At 38.6% G+C, this 20,019-nt stretch overlaps 1 long non-coding RNA gene and 1 pseudogene across 1 annotated transcript; one reads left to right on the top strand and one right to left on the bottom strand.

Moving 5' to 3' along the window:
• The first annotated feature begins 230 nt into the window (after nucleotides 1-230).
• On the top strand, nucleotides 231-17,664 carry LOC116406882. Its single transcript, XR_004219822.1, has 2 exons — nucleotides 231-318; nucleotides 17,286-17,664. It is a non-coding gene; the product is annotated as an uncharacterized LOC116406882 (long non-coding RNA).
• LOC116407387 lies at nucleotides 12,859-12,959 on the bottom strand (annotated as a pseudogene).
• Nucleotides 17,665-20,019: the final 2,355 nt, after the last annotated feature.

Raw genomic sequence — 20,019 nt, forward strand, 5'->3', positions numbered from 1 at the left:
TTTGTGTAATTGAATTAATGTCCTTCCCTTCATTGTGCTTCCCCTTATTTACAGTTAAAACTGCAGATTGCAGCAATACCGAGATCCTTCCTCCTTTTGCTGACAGCAGAACGATCTTCCTTCCTTGAAAAAACAAATTCTGGGTAAAACAAAAACAATATTTTTGACACCGAGCCGTCTGGCTGATTGAAATATTTTTCCCCTAAAACGTTCATGTTATTGTTTTATAGAAGAATCCAGATTCTGGTGTATGAGAACCAGGTTATAAAGTGAGACCCTCAGTGCTGGTCATCGGGGCTCTACAATAAACCCATCCAGGTATTGCATAAAAAGTAAGGGGGGTTTTGCTGCTGCTCCCATGACTAACTCTTATAAAAACTGTACTTGTTTTATTTGGAACTTGAGATACAAAGACAGATGTTTACTTAAAGTAGAGGCAGTACCAAAACGAAGCAATTATTCAGATCTGGAGTTTTGCAAGCTGCGGTTATGTCTGCTGTACATAGGGGAGAGAAAGGCTTACTCGCAAATGTTGGCAAACAATGGGCTGTGTAGTTATGCAACTCGCAAAAGGCTTGTCAGGGCAGATAGAATTTCTACCTTTCATACATGTCAGATCAATATCTCGTTTCCAAAATAAATAATTAGATTCATGCTGCAGATTGCACTGTGCACTAAAGCACTATGCATCTAGTCGCTTCTAGATGCTTCTAAATACAAAAAAAAAATACAAAAATTTTTTTTTAAGTTTTCGTGCTGTGCGTATTTTTACAACTTTTTAGTAATTTGCGACAAAAAGCGTGACAATTTGTGCAACAAAATCGTATTTGTCGCGTCTAATACGAACGTTTCGGATTCATTCAAGCTTCGGTATGGTGACTTTCCTTGGGCCGGGTTGGAGCTGCAGAGTGCCATTGAGCCCTATGGGAGACTTCCCCTGGGCCAGGTTGGAGCTGCAGAGTGCCATTGAGCCCTATGGGAGGCTTTCCTTGGGCCGGGTTGGAGCTGCAGAGTGCCATTGAGCCCTATGGGAGACTTTCCTTGGGCCGGGTTGGAGCTGCAGAGTGCCATTGAGCCCTATGGGAGACTTTCCTTGGGCCGGGTTGGAGCTGCAGAGTGCCATTGAGCCCTATGGGAGACTTTCCTTGGGCCGGGTTGGAGCTGCAGAGTGCCATTGAGCCCTATGGGAGACTTTCCTTGGGCCGGGTTGGAGCTGCAGAGTGCCATTGAGCCCTATGGGAGACTTTCCTTGGGCCGGGTTGGAGCTGCAGAGTGCCATTGAGCCCTATGGGAGACTTTCCTTGGGCCGGGTTGGAGCTGCAGAGTGCCATTGAGCCCTATGGGAGGCTTTCCTTGGGCCGGGTTAGAGCTGCAGAGTGCCATTGAGCCCTAAGGGAGACTTTCCTTGGGCCGGGTTGGAGCTGCAGAGTGCCATTGAGCCCTATGGGAGACTTTCCTTGGGCCGGGTTGGAGCTGCAGAGTGCCATTGAGCCCTATGGGAGACTTTCCTTGGGCCGGGTTGGAGCTGCAGAGTGCCATTGAGCCCTATGGGAGGCTTCCAAAATCATGCACAGAAAGCCAGTGAAAGTCAGAAAGGTTTTTGTGCCGTTTACGATCGTTCGGATACGAAAATTGTGAGTTTCGGATCGCCAATAAAATATTATCGTGACAAATACATGAATTTTTTCATAAGCATTTTCGTGACATTTCCGATCATCAGAAATTATCGTATCTAATCCGAATTTTAGCCATTTCGGGATTCAAACTCGTACTTTGATGAATCTGCCCCTTAGTGTGTGGATTTCGTGTGTGCCCAGGGAAAAAAAGGGGTTTCTTATTACACTAAAAGACTATGCAACATGTAAATACTTAGTAGCAGCTACTAAACTCCAGAAAATCCCCTGCCATAGCCAATACTGAGAATTGCCTCTGCTAAAACACACGTAGAGACAATTATCAGTAAATTATCAGCATTGTCTATTTCTGTAGCCATGACAAGTAGCTGCTACTAGTAACTCTTTGTGTCTTTGCCCTAAAGGGTCCTTATGGTAAAGCCCATGAAGGTAAAACTTACAGTAAGGACACAAATTGGTGAGCATAGATGAAATACAGATAATTGTGATTTGGAGAAACTTAAATACTGTATGTTACACCTGTTAGTAAACAGTTTAAACTACAAGGATACTTGGTATTTCAGGCGGTCACCTTTCCCATTAGAGGGGGTAATCAGAATAGGTTGCTATTGCCGGAGGAGAGATGAAAATGTAGTAAGCTTGTGTCTTAAACGCATTTATCCCAGACTGAGAGAATATGAGTGAGGGGGTGGGGTCCATGAATCGAATACGTCTATATCTTGTGTCAAGCCATGAGGTGTAGTAAATAACTATGAACTGCTTGTTGCCCAATTGCAATTCATAATTTAGAATCAATGTGGTTGGACCAATCAACCATACATCCAAGTGTAGAAGCATAATAATAAATTGACAATAATAAGTCGGCAATCAGGAAGTGCTACTCCACCTTGTGTCTTATCTTTTGTTTAACCCCTTGGGCCCTGAGCAAGATGCACCTATGCAAGCTGATGCTAGAACTTCCTGCACCTTCAGGCACTCACAAATTGCTACCTTCTCCCAATCTTTACAGATGTAAGAGGGCGTCTGTGGCTTACCACTTCATGTTTCGTGTTTAGACACGGTGTGATTCAACCACTATTTGTACACCCTTCTATCACTAAATAACAGCTGCAGGAAGCTCATTTGTTCTCCTCTCTTCATTTAAGGAACAGTTACAGAAACTTTAAAAGACTTTTGTTAATATCAGCCATGATGACTCACTGGGGGTCATTTATGAAATCCGCAGAGTGAACATATTTGCCCTGTATGTGTTTATATTTATAAAGCTGGACAAGGCTGGTGCATTTAATGTGCAAACGTAATTTGAGAATTTTTATTTGCAGTGCAAAAGTCATAAAAGCTTTTTAAATATGGCATTTTCGTAAATCGAGAATATTTATGTGCACACTCTGCGTCTGAGTTATGCCACAACCTTGACGGCAGAAAAAATAGTAGTTTAACTGATTTTGCAAATTGCAAACATATATTCGCATAGTGAAAATCGGCGCTATATTCACGCACAATAAACACACACAGAGGGTATGCTCTAGGGATGCACGATTCCAGGATTCGGTCCGGTATTCAGGCAGAATTCGGCCTTTTTCGGCAGGGTTCAGATTCGACCGGATCCATGTTCCTGGCCAAACCAAATCTGAATCCTAATTAGCATAATTTTGCATATGCTAATTAGGATTTGGAAGGGTTAAATGTTAGAAGAAAAATTTTCTTCCGCAGCGTGCCATGTGTGCGCAGATTTTTACCTCATCCGGATCCTAAATAACATATACTAATTTGGCTGAATCCCTTAGGATAGATTTGGGGGGTTCAGCCAAACCCAAAAAACTGGGTTTGGTGCATCCCTAGTATGCTCACACAAATCACAAGCTCATTTATGAATGTTTGTGCACAATCTGCATTTCAGCGTGATTCACAAAAAAAGGAAAGGCGGCACAGCAGTGCAAAATTTAAGCTTTTGGGGGACAACATGCGCGAAACGACCATTGCAAAAAAAATGTGCTCTGCACAAACTTTATAAATGACCCCTATTGCGTCATAATGGCATGGAAAAAGGCAACTAGCTTGTTTGGATAAAATAGGAATATCTTTTTGAGTTAATGATGCGTGTATAATTTAATTAAGTACCCACATTTTCTTTATCAGCTTCACCCTGTTGGTTAATACAATTTTTGGAAGCACTAAACATAGTGCACATTTACTATGATGTTTACTTTCTGCATAGGAGTTAAGGTCACCTTTGGTCATGTTGGCTTAGTTATTACCTAATGAAACAATATCACCAACAGCTGTAAGCTCTGAATAGTATCAATATGACATTATGCCTAAATAACTTTTAGCTGGACACACAGGCACGCATTTTTGGTCAGCTTCCAGCTTAATTGTATGATTATTTGTGTGGCCCATTTATGTGGTTGGTCAAATCAAAAACCTATCTAATCCAATACAGAGCATCAGATACAAACCCTATTGCTACCAAATTATCTAGTTCATCAGCCTGAGGTTTGATAATCTGTACAGTATGGCCATTATTGTGTATGCCCAAGTACCAACCTCAAATAGAACAAGCATCCCACAATAGGTCAAGTCAAATTCTATTTTCTACTTTCACATATAGAGAAATAGCAAGGGGTTGGTATGAGAACCACTTCCCCACCATCAATTAGGATTATTTCTTTATGAAACTCTCTGCTAAATGTAACTTCTAGCATGTAGCTCTTTGCTTTTACTTTGGGCTGGTGAGTCCATCAGGACTAAAACACATTTGAAAAAGTTGCAAGGACAGCAATTTACTAACTATAATAGAAGCTTAGAAGCAATTCTAGCTTCAGAATTTATTAACCACTATGCCCTAAAATTCTTTTGTGAAAATTTGCTTAATAGATAACTGGGCCGTACAACATAGGAAAGCCTAGTTACTTTAAGCTGTTCTGCACATGTCCTAGTGCTGCATTATATCTACTTCAATCTTTTGCCATATATATATATATAAATCGAAGTAAGGAGTCACTGGCACTCACGTGAAAAATCACAAAAAATGCCTGGGTGCAGCAATCAAAACCAGGGAAACATCGATGAAAAGGAAGCCGCTCTCACAGGACTTATGTTCAAAAAAGTTTCTAGTTTATTCAACTGGTGAACTGTTCACCAGTTGAATAAACTAGAAACTTTTTTGAACATAAGTCCTGTGAGAGCGGCTTCCTTTTCATCGATATATATATATATATATACTGTATATATATAGAACAAATAATTTCCTTTGTAAGCAACAATAAAATTTACTCTTTTTATAAATATGGAATAATGGGTAATTGCAATTCCATCTCCACTTTCATCCATCTGAATTTTTCCAGTTTTTTTTTTTAAATTCATGGTTCTCTATTAACAACAAATATTTGTCCTAATTCTTTATAAAATTTCTGGTTTTAATATTTAATGGCCACTGTACCCTAAATTTTGTGGAATTAAGCTTCATGGATGCTAATTTCTGCATAGTTGGCCAGATTTTGATGTAGGTGCAAGAGTATTAGACCCCATGATGTCTAGATTAGTATTCTAGGAGTGTTCCATTGTGGACCCACTTGTATGTATGTATGCATGTATATCTTTATTTATTTTATCCCTATGACAAGAACATTGTCTGCACACCCAGTGGAACAAATAATGTAGAAACGATGATTGCCTAAGGGCTCTGGCACACGGGGGAGATTAGTCGCCCGCGATTTAACTCCCTGTTCGCGGGCGACTAATCTCCCCGAGTTGCCTACCCCTGCCATCCCACCGGCGAACATGTAAGTCGCCGGCGGGATGGCAGACGCGGCGGGGCGATTTCCCGAAATCGCGCCGCCGCGTCTGCCATCCCGCCGGCGACTTACATGTTCGCCGGTGGGATGGCAGAGGGAAGGCAACTCGGGGAGATTAGTCGCCCGCGAGCAGGGAGTTTTGCCGCGGGCGACTAATCTCCCCGTGTACCAGAGCCCTAAAGTAGCAGTAGCCTCCATAGCATGAACTCTTCATCAAAACACCCTTCTCAGCTATCAACTGCCCATTGTGTTGAATGAAAGCCACACTGCTGTATAAACATCATAATGGCACTATGCGAGTAACTCTTAGGAAGTTAGTGTTTCAGAAAAGTAATTGATTAGTGGCACTATAGTATACCGCAGAGTCACCCTAAGCATCTCTGAAGCACCTTTGCAGCGACTGCTTGACACCACAAGTGCCATTTTTCTAGCAAAACGCTCTGCTATTACTGGCTTATTGTGCACTTTTAATGATTCCTCAGGCTGGCTATATCATTCCTCATTTCCTTCCATTGGTCATCTATTTACAAAAAATACCAAGCTATTTGACCTCGTTACTAAGGAGCATTATCCTAAATCATTAGTGGTGGGGCTTAGCAGTGGGACACTCCCAACATACAGATCTACCTTAAGAAATAATGAGGCCCAAACTCTTGCACCAACACTCCCCTCTTACTGGCCCCAAGCTATACCTATTTCTGACCAAACCCAGCAGTCAGAGCTTCTCACGGGGAAGAGGTCCCTAGCAGAATTCTCTCACTTCTCCCCTCTGACGGAGGCCCTACTAACATAGAAACTGAACGAGCACCTACAACCCCCTCATTTGCCTTGGTTTCAGTAGTATGTATAAATGGATGTATATTTTTTTTATATATTGGTCTTCTTGATTATGCTATACAATAATAAAACACATCAATACTATAACATAATAAAACAAAATAAAGAAATCATATCTAAGATGTAACACATTACTGGTCCCCATGGCAAAATCTTTACTCAAAACAAAAACCCACACGAAGCAGCATACTTTTCTTCTGTCCCCTTTTTACATTTGCAGTAATGATCCTGATATGTAATTTGAGCATACCATACACTGTGCAAGATTTCAGCACATCTAATGCATAACTAATACTCAGTAATTTGCCTCTGCATTATTATTTCTAGAGATCCAACCCACACACAGCCAACACCAGGGAAATCTTGTTTTGTATTTATGCCAATACATCCTCCGGCAAAACAACATCTCAGAATGGGTATATGTCATAAAGACTAGAATATGTCTGTACAAAGCCCCACTGCCTTGCAGGTTTATCTTGCTGAAGATGACTCTGCTGCTTCTTTAACATGCAGACAGGGTGTGGTTGAAATGATGCCCAGTTATTGCATATTTTGACACAATAATACATTTAATTTCAGTCATTCAGTCTTATTTTTAGATAAAGATTGTTCCTTACCGTACCTTCCATGTTTTCATTTCAACGTTAAAGAATTGCTGGGACCCGTCACCCACAGTGACACCACAGCTGTATAATAAAAAGTCCTATCAAAATTAAAAAAATTATTTTGTTTCATGTTTAATTAAATTATCCATACCAGTTATAAATGTATCTAAAAATCTGAGCTGTTTATCATATAATACCTGACCCGCCTCTATCCTGACTAGCTTGTCCGCACTAGAGAGTAAATCCCTCATTGACCACTGTCTATGCTCTCCATACAGATGGGCACATCCCCATCTATCAGATATATCCACAATAATCTGCAATAATTTTGTTTGATAATACAGGTATGGGACCTTTTATCCAGAATGCTCGGGACCTGGGGTTTTCTGGATAAGGGATCTTTCTGTGATTTGGATCTCCATAACTTAAGTCTGCTAAAAATCATTTAAATACTGAATAAACCCAAAAGGCTCGTTTTGCCTCCAGTAAGGATAAATTAAATCTTAGTTGTGATCAAGTACAATGTTTTTTTCATTTTAAAAAATTTGAATTATTTGCTTATAATGGAGTCTATGGGAGATGGCTTTTCCGTAATTCTGAACTTTGTGGATAAGGGGTATCTGGATAAGTGATCCCATACCTGTAGTATTAAAAAAGGCCTCTTGCACAGACAATTTACACAAGGCAATGGATGCTTGACCTGCATACCTCCATCTGTTGTGGAAATCTAGAACCCTACAACCAGGGGCCCCAATAGGGTGTCAGTGAAAACTGGGGTAGCCAGGGCCTAAAAGTTTGTTACTAGCAGTCTACAGGCTTCCTCATATTACAGTCCGTAATAACCATGCAATTAACTGGGAACTACAAAAGACCCTGTAATATGCACGCTCCTAATAGTCTATATTCAGAATCTTTATTAAAGCATTGTGACCTACAACACATATAGGACACTGAAGGCTAAAACCCCAATGCTCCCCTGGAATACCACTTGTGCCATGAACACAGCAGTCCCTGTGGCTCCAGGGTTCCAAGGACTATAAATGGTTCTAAGTGATCTAAATATACAGGTGTAGCAGGCTGCATCTAGAACACACACCTATTTTCCCACTGATATGAGCTGTTTGCCCTTTGCACCTATTTACTGGGTGCATAAACACATCAATATTTATGTTCAAAATACAACATATTCTCAAGATTTATGATTGGGGGGCCTACAAGTATATAGGACAAATCTGTGTAAGAACTGACCTCTACTGTACAAAGCCCTGCCCTTGATTTTGTGGTCACAGGTGGACTTTTTTTGTCAGTCACCACAGGATTTACAATTGTGGCAGTTGTACTTGAGTTTTGCATTATCCCAATACCTTTCTAAACCTAGTGCTTTGGCGTCACCTTTACCTGGGTGCCCTCTATTCTTGCTCAGCAGCAGTTACTAAATCTGAAATAATTATAATTAGACTTGGCATCGTTCTGCGTTTCAGCCAATCGCCACTTACCTGGCATCTGCCTCTAGAGACTTCGCTCTTGTTCACTGATGTCCTGTTGGTCGTAATCAATCATAGTATTTCATCACCTGTTCCTCAACAGCAACCTTCAAAATCATGTTGCATTGGATTAATAACATGGTCTTATTACAGTCACAAAGCTGTCCCCAGCCCTATTTCTGCCCTCTTCTCTAAGAGATCATCTGTTCATCCTTTCATCTTGGAAAAAAATAATACCAGTGGCACTTTTGTTTCAGATTCATTACATTATCAGTTTAAAAATGGCTAATGCCATGAAAAGTAGGTACAAATTACTTAGTATTTAGAAGAGCATTCATTTTTTCCTTTGTTTCCGTACAAACAGAAGTTCTGCCATGCTTCATAGATGTAAATGTAGCTACAGTATCTTTATACCCGAAATATGAATTGGTATGACAATTGCCCGGTATTCATTAAATTTAGATACAAATATATAACATACATTTAAAGAGAGATAAACCTAGAGATAAAAGCTTACTAAATATTTTGTTGGGGGTGCAGACTCTGGAAAACATAAGGTCATGATCACCTGTATAAATCACCTTTGGTTGAGGAACATTCAGAGTATCTCTGACATCATATATTGTATTGCCTTGCCCACAAGGGGATTCAATACATGTCACAATTGAAAACATAACGCCATGCCAAAGGTATCGTATCCTATCAGTAAACTAAGAGGGGTATAAAACTGGCTACGAGGTAAGTATAGATGTGCTACACAGTCTCTATGGGGATGTAGACAGTGAAATAACAGGGCACACATTGGGAAGGCTAATTCCTTGAGCCAATGGTTGTATAACAATTATATCCAGTCCGGGACCTGTCATATTAAGTGCTTAACTGCAATTAAAATATAAAGACTATGGCACTATTAATAATAATAATAATAATAATAGTAATGAGGAACAAGGGTCCATGGCATTGATCATTCTCCCCTCTTTTGTTTGGTGAATGTTTGTGCTAAAAAATAATGGTTAACAGACTTGGACTCCAGCCATAAATTAAATAGTTAATGTTTATTTGGGGGTTACTCAAAATGTGAAGCACTGCATGGAATAACATATGTGGCTCACTAATGAATTCTTGATTTTAAGTCTCTCTGGGAGTTATCCATAGCAGCCCCTTGGTTATAGTACACTTGTACCTTGATATTATTATATTTAATGCCAACATTTTTCATACATTTTCCTTGCGGATCATTTTGCACACATCCTGTGGGACCTGCATGAGTTGTGATCAATGTCAAGCACATTTAGTGGTATGAATTTCACTTTTCTTTTCAAGGATTATGGACTGTGCACATTCCCTGTGCCCACGTATGATAAATTATGATATGTATTTATTTTATACACAAATTATCTAGTAGAAATAGTCTAAAGCAGCTGGAATGAGTATTCTTGACTTACAAAAAATGTTCAGAAAGTCCAGTTGCTTTAGACTGGATACTGTATAGCAGGGATCCCCAACTTTTTATATCCGTGAGCCACATTCAAATGGAAAAAGTGTTGGGGAGCAACACAAGCATGAAAAATGTTCCTGGAGGTACAAATAAGGGCTATAATTGGCTATTTGGTAGCCCCTATGTAGACAGGCAGCCTATAGAAGGCTCTGTTTGGCTTTACACTTGGGTTTTTATGCAATCAACACTTGCCCCCAAGCCAGAAATTCAAAAATGAGCACCTACTTTGAGGCTACTGGGAGCAACATCCAAGGGCTTGGGGAGTAACAAGTTGCTTCCAAACTACTGGTTGGGGATCACTGCTGTATAGCATGACCTGGATGAATGAAAATCTTCATTTATACACAAAGGTAATAATTAAGTGCAGTCGCACTGGCATTTCTTGGCAACATGATGGCATTTATTGACTAGAGAACACACAGTTTGAAAGAGATATAGCAACCTAATTGAGAGTATGAATATTTTGGTAATTGTAATTGAGGTAAACCCTTTCATTTGCCCAAGGTTTTCAGTTCTGATGTATGGGGTAGATACCATTGAGGGTACAATCTGCAGGCCCAGTCTGGGGGAAAAAATGTATGTAGTATTCTATGAATGTAGAGAGGACAGAAATAAGGCTATAGAACTCAATTTGGTTAATGTGCTGGCACCATTTCTTTTAACCCACACCATAATAACCAATTAGCGGGTAGCATTAACTGGTCTCCTATTTAAAAGCAAATGTGCTCGTTCACTATGGGTTACTAGAACAAGTACACTGGTACACAGAATTACCCCAACTAGATTTTCATATCAAGATGCTTTACAACTTTGAAGGTAAAGTAAACTGTGCTTCATTCAAAAGAATCTCCATATTTTCCTAACATCATCTTTTTCATAGTACACATAAAAATAATTTTTTCCATAGAAAGTAAAACATTCTAATCATTTATCAGATCTTATCACAAACAGTTTACAGTTCCCAGTCAATGCTACAGCCATGTAGTAAATTCGTAAATGAATCGACTGCATTATTTAACGTGTCCATGTTTATTTGCTTCTAGAGATCCACAAGCATCTGCTGGTTTAGTATTCTGAATTAGTTTATCCGTCTTTAACTTTATAGATTTTTCAGATGGATTTTACGAGCAGTTTCTTGGCTTAGATTTGTGTAAACAAGAGCTGTAGAATGTGAAGCTCAAATGAATACAACCTCAAATTTACAAATCTCTAAAGTGGATTCTGACATGGCTCCAGTGGTATTATTTAACTCTGAAAATGGACTGTGTGTCCATCAGACTGCTGGAAAGGCATTCATATCAGCCTCTTTTGATTCAGCTCCCTGGAGATATGTGAAATAAATCATATCTTCCAGTCATCATCCATACTAAGACTTGAGTCATGAGTGAAACGAGACCATGTAAATGGTATCAGCGCTTTAGTGGAAACATATGGAACAATCTGATCGAATCAGGAACTCATTTAGGTAGAAGGCTACGAGATGAAAAAAAAAACGCAATGTTTCTTTTGCTTTTTTTTTTCCACTCTCACAATTATGGGAAATTGCTTAACTCTGGAAAATAGGCAAACTTGAGTAGTGCATTTTAATAGTGCCTCCTGGGGTCAAACTTTCAGAGTTTATTCAAAAAGTTATAGGGTTACATTGGATAAAAATGTTTAGCTGTGAGTTGAAGGAGGTGGGAGAGAAAAATAAATAGTAAAAGAAGAAAAAGACATAGAGAGAAGTTAAAAGAAGTTATGGTATTACCAGAAACACAGAGAAATGATGCAGGGTGTCTACTTTAACACTTTTGCAGCGGAGTGACAGCTGTAATGATGCATTTTGCATATATTACCTGTATCCCAAATTGCTTTAAGTCATAAATATAAAACAAAGTCTGTTTTTTATTTAAAACTGAGGCTAAAGGCTGAGCTAAACCAGAGCTGGAAAGCTCACTAATGTAAGTGATTATAGTTTATTTATAAAATGCCAACATACTCTGTACCATTGAACAATGGATTGGGGAGAACAAACACAGTATAACAGACAGGAATGCAGCAATTGCTGTGTTTTTATGCGCACAACCTCTATAGCTCTATTGACAGGCTTAGCATTGGCCTGTGTGGGCCTACAGAGAGTGGATATCGCAAGGAAGACACTCCATAAACTCCAGGTCATCAGCCAAAAGGTGCAAGTGAAAAGAGTTTCTTCAGACCAAACTTCACCCAAGAGCTAGGGTGGGCCCCTTTATCCCCGACCTCCCTGGCCAAAAGGCACAAAGGAGGCAAGAGTCTTCAGGCTCACTTTGTCGCACGGCTAGGGGAACCCCTTAATCCATTCCCCTCTAGTGCAAAGACTTATAAGGGGTCTGGGACCAATAGACCTCCGAAGAAGTTCCAAAAAAACAATTGTGCCCACAGTGGGGCTGGGTTCAGGGGGAGAAGGAGCATAATGACCACACATCTCCCCCCTAGATCAGTCCCACAATATAAAAATAGATCAGCACCTATGGCAAAAACTGAGAAATCAGGAGCTAATATAGTGTAGTATTTGCAATTATCCAAATCAACACCCAGTGTTATGGGGAAATGTTAGGGGTGAATTTACCCTTTAATCCACAAAGATAGCTTATAAACTCAGATGCATGCCAAAGTAAAAGTCCTTATGTGTTATTCGAAACCCCGAGATTAGTGCAGGACCGGGGGTATTGCACCCAATCCATAGAGTGCCAAAGTGCTGTATGTGCTAAAATAATAAATAGATAAAAATCCATAAAAAGTGCAGCAGTGACCTGCCCCAGCCAATTGGCTAGAATTTTAAAAAATTCTCAGTCGCAGGCAAAAGGCCAGGGACTTCAGACCAAGTGATAGCAAATAAAGTGAGGATACGCTATGGGCACACACCTGTGCCGAGAGGAACACATGAGGTACGGCGCAGGTTTGCAAGGCCTAGGGCGCTGACAACTCAGGCTTCATATATCATCTGGCCCTTTAGCCAGAGTATTAAGCTGTTTTCTTCCTCACTGAAGGTGGGTACTACCATGCCTCCCTTAGCTAGGAGGTATCCCCCCAACTGATGAGAACAGATAATACACTTAATCTTAGCCAAAAGGCAGAGAATATGAATATTGTATCGATCTACTACTAGATAACCAGTCAAAGTTATTTGGATTGTTCTTAAACTGAGAGATCAACTTCTTGGCATATGGCACATGTAGCGACTTGGGCAGTGATACCTCCCACAATTTTCCATAAACATAACACATCGTTAAAATGTCCCATATTTTATCTTGTGGTGCCCAGAGCTCTCAATAGGAATAGCATGAAAACACAAAAGGCACATATTTTTCATAATTTGCAGCGGTATGTTTTTTGGAGTTGGACTATGAGACACTGACTATACTTTTTAATTTCACCAAGCCATTTTAAAGAAATACATTGTAATCGGAGTAGTGTTGCTACATGTTCACCGTGCCAATTTCAGCATAAAAAGTTCACTTAAGTCAGCATTTAACAAGAAACTTTTTTATATTGTGGTAACAAGACCAATTCTGTGTTTGATGTGGTACACACAGTTTGCCAGATCATTTAAAGACCAAACCTATATAAATTGTAAAGCTAATTTTAATAGTATGCTGCACATTCTGGGATTCCTGTTGACACAAAGTAAATTGGCCCAATCCAAAACTCTCATTTTCCTGACTATAGGCCCCAGTTTGATGCATGGAATTTATAGCATGCAAATCAATCAAGCCATTTTGTCCGGCTCTATTTTCATCACGGAAACCTCATTACATAAATGAGCAGCTGGTATAAGATTATTGCTGTGGGATTTTATTTCAGCAGGCATGGATATTATAGCGCCGAACACAATCCATGGCTGTTTAAAGAAAAGGTTCTTAGATTACATGTTTTTCTTTTCTCATATTCCCATTATTTTAATGTGAAAAGTTGAAGGTATAATATGTTCATTAACCTCTTCTGTGAGGGAGGCACAGACATTTTAAAGACATTTTGTAGTTATACATTGTCGCCAATGCTGGGAAATGAAGACCAGCAAAGTATACCAGAAACAACTACAGGTATAGGACCCATTATCCAGAATGCTCGGGACCAAGGGTATTCCGGATAAGGGGTCTTTCTGTAATTTGGATCTCAACACCTTAAGTCTACTAAAAAATCAATAAAACATTAATTAAACCCAATAGGATTGTTTTGCATCCAATAAGGATTATTTATATCTTAGTTGGGATCAATTCCATGGTACCGTTTTATTTCTACATAGAAAAAGGAAATCAGTTTTACAATTCTGAATTATTTGATTATAATGGAGTCTATGGGAGACGGGCTTTCCGTAATTCGGAGCTTTCTGGATAATGGGTTTCCGGATAAGGGGTCCGATACCTGTACTAAGAATTTTCTGCTGGAAATCCTTTCTGTCTGATTAATGCAGCCTTCTTGGAGAACTTTATTGGCCCCTTATGGCGCAAGGGTTCCAGGGACACCTTTATATGACACCGGCATTTTCATATAATTTGGACAAACAATTGTAAAACAAACTCAACAGCATTCAAGAGTTCAATAATTACATTTTAAAACCCGAATACCCCAATAAAATATTTCATTTCTCTATCAAATATTTTCAAGTAATAAACTGAGATTTTTGTGTTTTCATCTCCTGGGCAGCAAGAGGAGTGCTCCTTGTGGGAAATAGAGCCTGCTGGATTTTTAGAAATTCACTATTTCCTTTCTTGCTTCCAAACTTTGATATGTTTTCATCTTAAATCAGATTTATACTCAGTGACAAAGAAGTAGGAAGAAAAATGGGAGGAAGGACTAAGGGACCAACCTTCTAAAAAACCATCTGTAGACTACTCACTTTAAGTCCTAATTAGAAACAGATGATCTGGAGATATAGCTACAGCCAGTCCATAGCAACTAATTTCTTTAGCAATCTTTATTTAAAGTACAGGTATGGGATCCCTTATTTAGAAACCCGTTATCCAGAAAGTTCTGAATTACGAAATGGCCGTCTCCCATAGACTCGATTATAAGCAACAAATTCTTATTTTTAAAAATGATTTCCTTTTTCTCTGTAATAATAAAGCAGTACCTGTACTTGATCCCAACTAAGATATAATTACCCCTTATTGGGGGCAGAACAGCCCTATTGGGTTTATTTAATGGTTAAATGATTCCCTTTTCTCTGTAATAATAAAACAGTACCTGTACTTGATCCCAACTAAGATATAATTACCCCTTATTGGGGGCAGAACAGCCCTATTGGGTTTATTTAATGGTGAAATGATTCCCTTTTCTCTGTAATAATAAAACAGTACCTGTACTTGATCCCAACTAAGATATAATTACCCCTTATTGGGGGGCAGAACAGTCCTATTGGGTTTATTTAATGGTTAAATGATTCCCTTTTCTCTGTAATAATAAAACAGTACCTGTACTTGATCCCAACTAAGATATAATTACCCCTTATTGGGGGCAGAACAGCCCTATTGGGTTTATTTCATGGTTAAATGATTCCCTTTTCTCTGTAATAATAAAACTGTACCTTGTACTTGATCCCAACTAAGATATAATTAATACTTATTGGTGCCAAAACCATCCTATTGGGTTTATTTAATGTTTATATGATTTTTAGCAGACTTAAGTTATGAAGATCCAAATTACGGAAAACTCCAGGTCCCGAGCATTCTGGATAGTAGGTCCCAAACCTGTACAAGAAAGCAATCACTTGCCATAAGCCAAAAGGGAAATGGAGTCTGGGGACATGCACTTCCTAAATAATGGCATATATAGATGGGTAAACCGTATTCTAATGCATTTTAAATTTTGGGTCATCTGATGATGAGGAAGTTGTTTATTTTTAATACTTTTCCTTCATGATTTAGAAGTTGATGAAGGAGTAATCTGAGGCTAAACCAAACAGAATAAGAAGAATACTATAAAACTTGGATTATATCACAAGGTCTATTCGATATAATATGTAAAAATCTCTTCCTTCTACTGATGACACTTGCACCTATTGTCCACAATCTAAACTGCCTGATGGTGCAGGAATGTTATCCTTAGCACTAGTGTTAACTTGAATTATCTGCTCCACACGACAACATACTATATGATACCTTAATTACCAACCTCTCGGGACTAGATATTTTATTAATAACAGAAGGAAAGTCATTTTGGCATTTTACTGCCATAGATTACACACATTAGTGCGATCTATAACGCTATATTTATTCTGCAGAAAGCTTTACTATATCTGAGTAAAGAGCCCTAGAAACTCCTTCCATTTGTTAAGATTGCAGCTGCCAATTTAGCTTAGTCTCCGTAGCTTCCTGCTTTCAGCTCTCGCCTGAGCTATGGAGACTAAGCTAAAATGGCAGCTGCCATCTTAAACAAATGGAGGGAGACTAAGGGTGGGGGAGTGAGTTTTATAAATTCTTATGGGAGAGGGGAGCAGGAGAAGGGAGAGAGGAGAGAACTGTGCAGACTCTGGCCCCAGGAATGAAATATTTTTCTGATAAGAGGAAGTCAGATACCCTAAGAACATGTTTACAAAAAAGGAGACAGTGCAGCGTTTCTGTGAGTGCTTATGACTGTATTTACATAGGCCTTTCTGATAAAGCTTAATTAGTTTGTACCTTTCCTTCTTCTTTAAGCATCTTGCAGTTTTGGAAATGATGTGCATTCCTCGACTTTTCTGTATGTGGCAACCAAGACTCTTACTTTTATGCATCGTTGTGTACAGACCATGGAATATGCCCAATGCTTCCAGATGCTTTTGCACGCCAAATCAACTTGTGCTATAAATATAATGCCCCTTAGTGAACCTGGGCTGAATTATTATAAATGCTGTGATGTTGGTTATGGAGACTTTGTCACTTACAAGTTCATATCTTTTATATACAATTTACAAGATTTTATACACAAGGCAGATGCTCTTCATTTATTGACAACATAAAATAAATAAAACCATGTCAGCATTTGATCTTTCTATGCTTTGCAACCTCTGCAAATTGGTAGAAGATCAAAGACTCGCTGTTCTATTGGCTTTTTAATAAGCAAGTACGCACTGTGGAAAATCATTCTCCATGACTACACGGGCCTTGCCAAACAGCAAAGTTAAATCCAGATTAGCAATATTCTCTCCATCTATACAGACCTATCTTCCAATTAATGTACTAAAGGAGAGATTCATTAATTTGTTGTATTAGCTTTTTCTTTTTTTTTGACAAAAAAAATGGGTCTCCAGCTAAACCACCTTTTATTTCCCCTGTAAGGAATGCGTATTTGTCTTTTTTTTAATGTCTACCTTACAATGCTTGCATTTCGGCACATATTATAATATGAAAAGGCAGATATTTAAAAGAAACCTTTTGGGCACTCTCTGAGTAACTCTTGGTTTCAATTCAGTGTGTTATTTTCTTTCACAGGCCCTTGGGATAAAGGAAATGATTGAATGACTGCGCTCTTTTCATCTCTCCATTTTACAAAGCAAAGAAGTTCGCTCAAAGTAGTCCTTGGGATCTGGGATAGCTTTGTAAGTTCCACTGCTCTCCTGCCTGCAGAAATCTTTTCTTGCCCAGTTCAAATGCTGAAACGGTGCAATTCATAGGGACGCAAGCGGTCACAATTTTATTGACAAAAAGGATTTGATAAAATGCCTGCAAACGTTGTTTTATTACCATGTCAATGATGTAGGCTTCACAAGCATGCTAAAAAGGCCTTTCGTATCTAGAACTCTTCTCCTTTATTTTGCTCCGGTACTGAAAAAAAAATACAGTTGATTAAAAGAAATTGTCATATGGGAAACAATCTCTGTTCTCCTTCTCCTAATAAGTACTTTTTCCATTTATTTTACTCACCTTCATTATTGTAATGATGTTTTCTGGTACATTCAGTATGAGAGGTTTTTATCAACTTTCATATCTGATATATTGAAAGCTCTAATGATCAGGGCCTTCTTAATCCCATATCCATCAGTATTTGTACATAATGTGTATATTTGCTTTATAAACACTTCCTTTATACAGAACTGTACAATACTAGGGTTGATAATAACAATAATAAGGTAATTATACAAGCAAAGTATGCAATATAAATCCACAAGTTTTAAAAATATGGAGGCCCTATGATTCTTTTCTGACTTTGCTCTATATATATCTGGCTAGAAAGTATTCTATCTGTAAAACAAAACAGTACTGTAAGATATAAATACACAAAATGCACATTAGCATGCAAGCAGAGTATGTGACTACAATATTTTCAGAATTCAAATAAATCACGTTGTAAAAGCTTCTGTTTGTCTGCCAAGCCATTATGGGGCTCGTATATCAACACTGGGCAAATTTGCATGTGGGCAGTAACCCATAGTAACCAATCAGTGATTAGTTTTCTTTTTTCTTTTTAGTCAGCTGCAGGTAGCACAGTGAAAGCAATGCTGTGATTGGTTGCCATAGGTTACTGCCCAGGCTCACATTTTCCTACGGGTGATAAATGAGCACCAGTATGTGTTTTCCCTTGTCTACTAACCAGATGCTGTTCTATTATTTTTAACGTTAAAGCTTGTCACACTTGTTTTATCTTGCCTTCCAAAATGAAGTCACAAGGCCCCTAAAGCCTTATAAATCAGCATGCAAGCCCTTGGCTTTTTATGCTTGTTGAAACCAAAACTTATCATGTGACTACTTTGCTAACTACCTGTGTTCTTTGCACCACTTGAATTGCAAAAGTACATCTATACGTGTGCTAACATTCATGTTATTATCCTTAATATTTTACAGTGCTACTAATCAGATAGTGTGCACAGTGTTCACCTGTGCCCTATGCCTAAAACCTAGGCTTGGTACCAGAGAGGCAATGAGGTGATGAATTGAGTTGCCCATGTTACTATGTGAAATTAACTAAAGACTATACTCATTAACACTCTTTGTTTATGACTGTATATACCAAAGATTCAAAAGTTTCTTTTTTTGGCTTGTTGTAGTATGTGAGGCATTGCAGTGTTGGCACCAAATGCATTGCTAGGAATGGGCATCTTTTCCAACCTGATGCTGTTAACCTGTCGTTCGTCACAGGTAAAAGTCAACTGTTTTATTTTTGAAGCATACAAGAAATAATAATAAAAATACTCTTTCAACAGCTTAAATAGCCTCCACAAATGTAACGTCATAATGGTTCATAGCATATTGATTTGTAGATTCTCTCCCAGCCTGAGTATACAGGGTGCTCCTAGAGGTGCACCTCTTGGGAGCTTTCTATCCAAAGTCCCTACACTGGGTGCTGGCTTCTAAAGTACTGACTCTTTTTGATCTTCTCTGTGCAGCCTCTTGCTGCTTTAAACTCTCCTAATCCTTGCAGATAAACCTAGTTACTATGGAGTTAGCCTTCACTCTAAGTTAGATTACTCTACATTAATATATATCTAGTGAGGCTCTTACACACCACCTGTCAATCTTTTATATAAAATAATACTTTTATGAAGATAGGTGCACTGGCATATTCTTCCCACCAGCTCCATAAAAGAATGTACAGAATGTACAGAATGTAACAGAAAAAAAATGTTTAATAGATACCTGCACAATAAATAAATTATCACAATTTTAAGAAATGAATCTTGAAGTATTACAAATAAAAAATTGCATACATAAATAAATGCGGCCATTTTATGTATTTATTGGAATGTAGAATAAAAAGCATCACCTAAAGGAAACCTATAAGGAGTTGGAGCGCCCATCCTTACAAGATTGAGTTACTCTCTTTGAAAAAATGGCTCCTGTTCTATATTTTTAGTGGAGTTCAATGGGAATGCTATTGTGAGTATATGGATCTGATGACATGCCAGTGATGCATGATGTTGACATTAAGCATCAAAAAAAATAAATACCTATGAAAATGGTTTTTATGGAAATAAACCACTAGACCGCTAAGTTTTAATCTCATGTAAAGTGTTTGGAGTACTGTCTGTACTGCACCATGTTCGAAACAAAGAAAAAAAGACTCTTTGAACGCACCCATTATCAATGCATCATAGTGCAGAGCACCTCTCTCTGTATGCATTTTGTGGTCACACCCTTCAAGCATCCCCCACCTAAAATTGTTTAGAAATGACCACAACTTTTTGACCTTTTTTTTGCTATCGTTTTAACCTTGGAAAGCAAGTTTCAG

This window comes from Xenopus tropicalis, chromosome 8 (genome assembly GCF_000004195.4).
Source record: "Xenopus tropicalis strain Nigerian chromosome 8, UCB_Xtro_10.0, whole genome shotgun sequence".
NCBI classification, from domain to species: Eukaryota; Metazoa; Chordata; class Amphibia; order Anura; family Pipidae; genus Xenopus; species Xenopus tropicalis.